Genomic DNA, 7559 nt, shown 5'->3' with positions numbered 1-7559 from the left:
GTGGGTGGGGGGAGGGTTGCTTTCAGAGACCAGAAGAGGGCATCAGATCCTCTGGAGCCAGAGCTACAGGTGGTTGTGAGTCACCCAACACAGGTGATGGGAACTGAACTCAGGTCCTCAGCAAGAGCAGCAAGTGCTCTTAACCATAGAACCATCTCTCCAGCCTGACTCAGATGCCAATTCTTTTTTTTTTTTTTTTTTCTAGGACTGTTTCCTGCATGGTTTGTCTCCCCAGTCATCATCCACAGGACTCTGAGAAGTTTTAGGACTATACAGGTAAAGACTCAAAGTCCAGCTTCATCTCCAATGGTAGAAAGTGACTGCACATCATGGGACAGAAACCTATGCTACCCTATGCCACTAGGACAGAGCCCAGAGAGAGTGACCGCCTGGGTTATCCATGTTGGGCAGACAATAATTCTTAGGCAGCTAAGTAAATGTGCCTTTCAAGACAGAGTTAACTTGAAGACCTGTGGGATGGGTAGGTTAGGAGCACTAGTATGGATGGGGTTGTGGTTTGGCTAAGTGTCCAGGAAGGATATCAACTAGCCTGGAGACAGGTGGCAGCTGAAGAAAGCTTCGTGAGCTCCAGTCAAATGACACTGTAACTCCATCCCTCACCTGCAGAGGTAACACTGCAGTGTTAAGTTCTATTTCTCTGGTTTCTGAAGCAGTCTAGAGACTGTGGTTTAGTGTGAGTTGTTTTTGTGAACAGATGAAACTTAGGCCCTGTCAATTCACTGGGTTGGCTAAGAGAAAACAGAGTGAACAAAGTGGAGACACACCTGGAGGAGCTGCATGGATTTCCCATTGCTTCTAGTTCTGGGTTTCTAGCCCTAGGACCAGCTGCGTTCCTAGCTTTATTCTGTGAGATTCCCTCATAGTTTCTCTCCTTTCTTCCTCCCTCCTTGCTCCTCTCTCTCTCACTCTTTCTCTTGCTCGCTCTTTCTGTGTCTTCCTCTTCCTTCTTCCCTCTCATCTTCCTCCCTCCCTGCCTCATTTTCTCTCTCTCATGCATGTGTCCTCTCCCCCTTCTTTCCCTCCCTCCTTTTCTCTTCCTCTCTCTCCTCTTTCTTCTTCTTTTTTTCCCTCCCACCAATCCCCAGAGCTGAGAAGAATGCTTAACGAATATTTGTTGGATAAATGTCTGGAATTTATCCATTTCTCACTTCCGTGTGCAGTAGTTTCTGTTGCTTGCACTCAGTGAGTCCCAGCTGGGTGAGTGGAGCCACAACTTTCTCTTACTGGCCAAGAACACATAGTAGAAAACAAGGGAGGAATCCTACATCAGGCGCTAACCACACAAAGAGCAGAGCGTTTTTATAGGTAGGAGAAAAGGAAGTAAGAGAGGGATGCTTGCACAGCTTATAGATTCTATAACTCTGAGGCTGGTCATCAGTCACCCCCAACTCCCTTTTCCCTCCTGTTTTCCATGCTTGCAGAGAAGGGTGGTCATGTGTAGCAGTTTTTCACAATGACGTGTAAATAAGGAAGCTTTGGCTTTCCTAAATGTGGGCATGATGCTTGACTTTGAATCAGCCATTTTTGCTGCTTTCAGGGAAAGGGCAAAGAGCCTGAGTCAGAGTCCCTGGTGCTGGCGCTGATGAAGGCACCACAAAGAACTGCCTGTCTCCATCTTTTCTGTTGTGGGAGAAAAATAAATTGTTATTCTCTAAGCCTGTCTACGTTGGAGTTCAGTAACACATGTAACACAGTAACATGTACAATGAACATACACAATGGGAAAATTTTTAAACTATCAGAACCAATAACCTCACAGATATCTTGAAGGTCAAGAGAAATTATTTATATAACATTGTGATCACAAATGTTAGGCAGTAATAGTAAGAAAAAACAAGTTTTCAGACTAAGAAGTGGAAAGCATTGCAAGCTGGCTGTCGGTTTTCCTACTGTCTGGAAACAGGGAGAGGCTTGTTAACGTGAATGGAATACCCACTACTCATGACTGTCTGAGTTCATTTGTGGTGTCTACATTGATTTGCTTCATTTGGCAATGGAACCCAGTGGCAACTTTATGACATCAGGAAGTCAGAGGTAAGATGATAATGACTAATATCATTCTTTCTTAGGGCCAATCACTACCTATTATTAGGAAGAGTTAATACGCTCAGGATGACAGCTTCTAATTCAAATATACAATATTTAATATACCCTGACAGCTGGTAATTGGCTAGCAAACAGGAAAGAAATGTCAAAGGACTCCAGAACTTTTTGCTGTGTAATAAGTGACTACTTCAATTACTTTATTAATAATGTCCTTGACATTGAGCTGGGACTTCTTGACCAGGTACAAGGAATATTTATAATCAATGGAAATACTCAAGTAACTAAATGTGCACACTAAACAAAAAATATAAATTAAATGCCAAGTATGAATTATGAATACATCTCATAATGAATATTATCTCCACTAACTGGCCATATGTCACAGACTTATAAGCCTATAAAATAAGCAGCATGGGGCAGCCAAGATGGCTCAGTGGGTAAGGGCTCTTGCTGTGAGGGCCTGATGACCTGAGTTCAATTCCTGGAACCCACATAAAGTTAGAAAAAGAGAACCTATTCCACAAAGGTGTCTTCTGACCTCCACCTATGTGCTATGGCATATGGTTCTGTGCACCTCACACACACAAAAATAAAGAAGTAAAAATAAAATATCTCACATTATTAAATGCGACTTTAAAGTTTTTTCTCACCCTCTCCCATATAACTCCCACCTCTTTTAACAGAGGCCTTCATACCCTAACTCTAAGAGAAAGCAGAAAGCATCAGATGAAAACTCTAGACTTCCTTCCTCGTCCCCTTAAACTCTCAAAAGAATAACCTTATAAGGTAGAGAAAATCAGACCTGGATTGATCAAAGACACCTAAAACCTATTTAGACATTATCTGAGCATCCACAACCATTGTGTGGGCCTAAAAATATTAAAGAATGCAGGATTCCATCAAGTCCAAACTTCTTTAAATAGAAAAGACACGTAAGTATCTAGTATTTCATTTATCATTAAATAAAAAGTAATTTTAGGTCAGCGATGTAGCTAAGTGGTAGAATACTTGCCTTGTGTGAGCAAACCTAAATTCTACCCCTAGCACCCCCACCAACAAAACAACCACATTACTTGTTGATGCTGGGGATGTGGCTCAGTCACAAAGCATTTGCCCAGCGTGTGTGAGACCCTGGGTTAGATTCCCAGCAAAATAATGGAAGCATTTATTTATTTTAGGTGATCAACTTCAAAACTATGTATAAAGAGAAAATAAAAAATCTCAGAGAAGTTCAGCAAACTGAAAGAGCTTTCACATTTGGATATATATATATATATATATCCATATATATATATGGCTGGAGAGATGGCTCAGTAGTTAGGAGCACCAGCTGCTCTTGTAGAGGACCTGGGTTCCATTCCCAGCACCCACATGGTGGCTAACAACTGTCCATAACTCTAGTTCCAGGGGCACTGCATGACACAGGTGCACTTACGTACATGTAGTCAAAACACTCAAATGCATAAAATAAACAAATAAATAAATAAATTGAAAGTAGCTGTAACTTAGCTACTCTAAAAAGGGCTCAGTATAGTGGGGAGGCTGTAAACTGCTCCATGTGCCTGTAGTTCCATCAGAATTTTGGGCAGACAAAAGCCTCAGTTATTTCCAAATAATGGTATCCCTTGATGAGCCTACATAATTCAACTTTGGGAAGATTTAAAACTTAAAGTTTAGAACGGTTTAAAGCACCAAATCCATGCTATTAATATTTTTGTGCACATTTGGCCTTTTCTGTCCTACTAACATTTATGGAATTTGACAAGGTGACAACTTTTGAAAACCAATTTAAAATGAATAGCTGAATTATTAGAGTTATAATTTCAAGCTGAACTCTTCCCACATTTATGCATACTACAGTAACACTTAGGTCTTTAAGTCCACTCTGTCAATTTAATTTAATAGCTTTATAACAATTATTAAGTACTCAGCAAGGTTTTATAATACATAGATAAATGAGGCACTTAAAAAGGAAATGGAATACATCACTTTTTGTCATTTAAAATATTTGAATGTATTCAAGTTGGTTAAAAGGACCAAACATTAATCAAATCTCCTTGGAAAGTGACTGTTCAATTTTGCTGGGCCTGTAAACAGAATTAAGATTTGTGAGATGAAGATAAATCTAAGGAAGAATCGACTGTTTAGATGTGCAATCTTAATAAACTGAATATTAATTGCTTAAACCAAATTAAATGTCTGCGTAGATCCTTTATGTACAATATGTATATTGGCTTACACCAAAACCCCATCTAAACATAAATCTAAAGATATTAAAGCCAATAACTTCCTCCTTTCTGTTGTCATGGAAACAGTGTCTTCCTCTTAGTTCCTACTCTCCCCTCCACCTGATCCCCCCTCTGGATTTGGGGAGACTGAATCTCCCCTCTCCTGTCTTTGTCTTTCTACTGGTGACTTTCCACATTTAATCACATACAATGTTTCCATCACAACACCAACAAACAGGAATCAAAGCAGGATCAAAGGTTTCTTTCAAACTTCTCTGGTTTGTGCTCTGTATCTTTCTTATCCACCTCTTAAAAAAAAATGTCTACCTTCTGTACCCATTCCTATCATCAGTCCTCCATCCAACGCAGCAAGCCTCCTGCTGCCACTACCTTAGGAAGCCATTTGTATCAAAGCTATGATGGTTTCCTTGTTGTCATGCTATGGACATATTAGTCTTTTATTTCTTGACCTCTCAGTAGTATCTGAAACTTATCCACCTTTATATCTAAAGTGCTCTATTCTGTGGCATCTGTATTATTACAGCAAAAACAGAGGCAGGCTAATTTTATGAGGAAAAGATTTCTACTCAGTCCATACATAATTCTGGAGATTTAAGGGCAAATACCAGCACTGGCTTGCTCTAACGAGAACCTCAAGGTGGATGGTGTCCTAATAGCAGGGGGCACATGACAAAGGGATTATACCTTAAAGCAGAAATCTAGAGAATAATTCAAGGGTTAGACTCATGCTTTAACAACTCACTCGTGAGCTCAGGAGTCTCATGAGAGCTATCTCAATCCCTTCTTAGAACAGCCCTACTTCCCAAAGATCCCACTTTTCAACATTACTACACTGAGAACCAGTCTTCTAACATGATCCCTTTGGGATCCATCTCAAACTATATCAAAAACATAGTGAACTGCTTCTGTCCTATCTTTTAATTCTTACTTTTTTAGGCCAGCATTCAATATTATGATTTCAGGTGTTTTTGAATTGTTTTGCATGCAGATTTTGATGTTATAAGTGCTTCTTAGATTAAGCTACAATCTCAGAGCTGTCAGCATTCCAATAAAATATGCAGAGTCTAGGTCAGCTGGCATTCTAATTAGGAAAGCCATACTCCAGGGGGCAGCTATAATGAGCAATTCTATTATCTGTGTCTTTATTAACACCTGATGCTTTGCTAACAAGCATTCTGAATTGCAGGAATGGATTTAAATTGGTGAACACAGTGGACTTTTCACTAGCATCCTGAATAACTGAAATGAAAGCTATTCAAGAACTGTGGATGGTTAAATACATTAAAGAGATTCTTCCCACCTTCACATATATAGGTATAAGAAAGGTTTGGGGGTGAGTGAGATAACCCAGTGGGTAAAGGTGCCTTCCACCAAGCCAGATGACCTGAGTTCGATTCCTGGAACCCACATGATGGAAGGAGAGAACTGACTTCTGCAAGTTGTCCTCTGACCTCCACATATGTGCCATGACATGCTGGTAGCCGCCAATCTCACATACATCCCAGCCCTGTACACAAATGAATAAATAAATGCAAAAAAAAATTAAAGAAAGTCTCCTGCCCCGTGTCAGTTGTCTTCCATTAAGCTTTGGACTCTGAGGAACTCTGGCTATTCACAGCAAGCTTCTTCTCAGGGAAGGAAGCTACCTCTGAAATTTGGTGAGCCTTTCACTCACGGTGGGAGGGAAAGCATCAAAAGGACAGACCAGAGGAGTGCTCTCAGACCTATGTAGGAAACACTTTCCATGGGCCATTTTTTAAAAAATATTTATTTATTTATTTAGAACTCACTATGTAGAACAGGCTGGCCTTGAACTCACAGAGATACACCTACCTCTGCCTCCCAAGTGCTGGGATTAAAGGCGTGCACTACCACGCCTGGCAAACTATTTATTTTTTTTATTATTTTTGTGTATATGTGTGTCTTCATGCATTTATGTGCCCCATATGCATGCAGGAATGTCAGAGCCAAATCCACTGGTACTGGAGTTACAGACGGTTGTGAGCTGCCCAGTGTGGGTGCTGGGAATTGAACTTGGGTCTTCTGCAAGAGCAATCAATAATCACTCTTAACAACTGAGCCATCTCTCCAGTCCTCCATAGGCTATTTTTGTGGGGTTTTTTTTTGCTTTGTTTAAGACAGTGGCTCAAACATAAAGCTCTGACTGACCTGGAACTTGCTATGTATGCCAGACTGGCCTCAATCTCTAAGAGATCTGCCTGCCTATGCCTCCTGAGTGCTAAGCTTAGAGGTGCGTGCCACCACTCCCAGTTCCGTGGACTACTTTTAACTCCCGTCAAATGTTTCATTTAAAAATGTCAGTGTGGGGTCTGGAGAGATGGCTCAACAGTGAAGAACACTGGCTGCTCTTGCAGAGGACCAGGGTTCGATTCCCAGCACCCACATGGAGGCCAACTACTGTCCTTAACTCCAGTTCCAATGCCCTCTTCTGACCTCTGTGAGCATTGCATGACACAGATGCACTTATATGCATTCAGGCAATATACTCATAAACATAAAACAAAAATAATAAATAAAAATATATAAGAAATTAAAATGTTAGTGTGGCATATATAGTGTGACTAGGGATTTGACTTGTACAGAGAAGAGATGCTTCTCAGTATTCAGACTTCTTTTCTGGCTACTACAAAATATCATGAAGAGCCAAAATGCTCTGACTCCATTTTGGCTAGCTTCTTTAGACAAGCCCGGACAAGCTCAGGCATATTGTGCATGTAAAAGCCTTATAAGGTGTGAACAAAAATTCTGGCCCTAAAGATATCAGTCAGCACATTCCAATGCCCTGAAGACAGTCCCTACCAATCAAGACTTTCCCCATACACAGGGTATGGGGACATCCAATTATTTTAGAAAGAAGCTTGGCGCACGCAGGTTTCTGTGGAGTGCCCCAATAAAAGCTCCTGCCTGCTATTATTCGGGGCCAGACTCCATCTTTGGCTCGTGAATTCTGTGCCCGGCTAGCCGCCATTTGGTTGTTGTCTTTTTTACATTAAATTCTTGAATACACTTTTTGTATAATCTTTTTGGGTATCTGTGGGAATTATTCTCGATTCTCGAACCCTAACAATCAGAAAAATGATCTAAAAGCTATGTATGACCAAATTGGCTTAGAGACAGACAAGAGCTCTCCAGGGTTGTGTGCTGGCTCTCTTTTTTATTTACATTTTACATCTTAGCAATCTCACCGACTTCCATAGCTTACATGACCACCCAGGTGCCGAT

The 7559-nt window shown here is 40.7% G+C and overlaps 1 protein-coding gene and 1 non-coding gene across 4 annotated transcripts in view; both read right to left on the bottom strand.

The window, feature by feature from the left end:
* Fam114a1 (family with sequence similarity 114 member A1) overlaps positions 1-7559 on the bottom strand; it is a 75852-nt gene that overhangs the window by 52146 nt on the left and 16147 nt on the right. The gene's annotated exons all lie outside the window — the stretch shown is intronic.
* Positions 206-407, bottom strand: LOC115070405. Its single transcript, XR_003849568.1, has one exon. It is a non-coding gene; the product is annotated as a small nucleolar RNA SNORA73 family (small nucleolar RNA).

This window comes from Nannospalax galili, unplaced genomic scaffold (genome assembly GCF_000622305.1).
Source record: "Nannospalax galili isolate Female #2095 unplaced genomic scaffold, S.galili_v1.0 scaffold236, whole genome shotgun sequence".
Lineage (NCBI taxonomy): Eukaryota > Metazoa > Chordata > Mammalia > Rodentia > Spalacidae > Nannospalax > Nannospalax galili.
The sequence above is the reverse complement of the archived record's forward strand: the minus strand, read 5'-3'. Positions and strand labels throughout refer to the sequence as shown.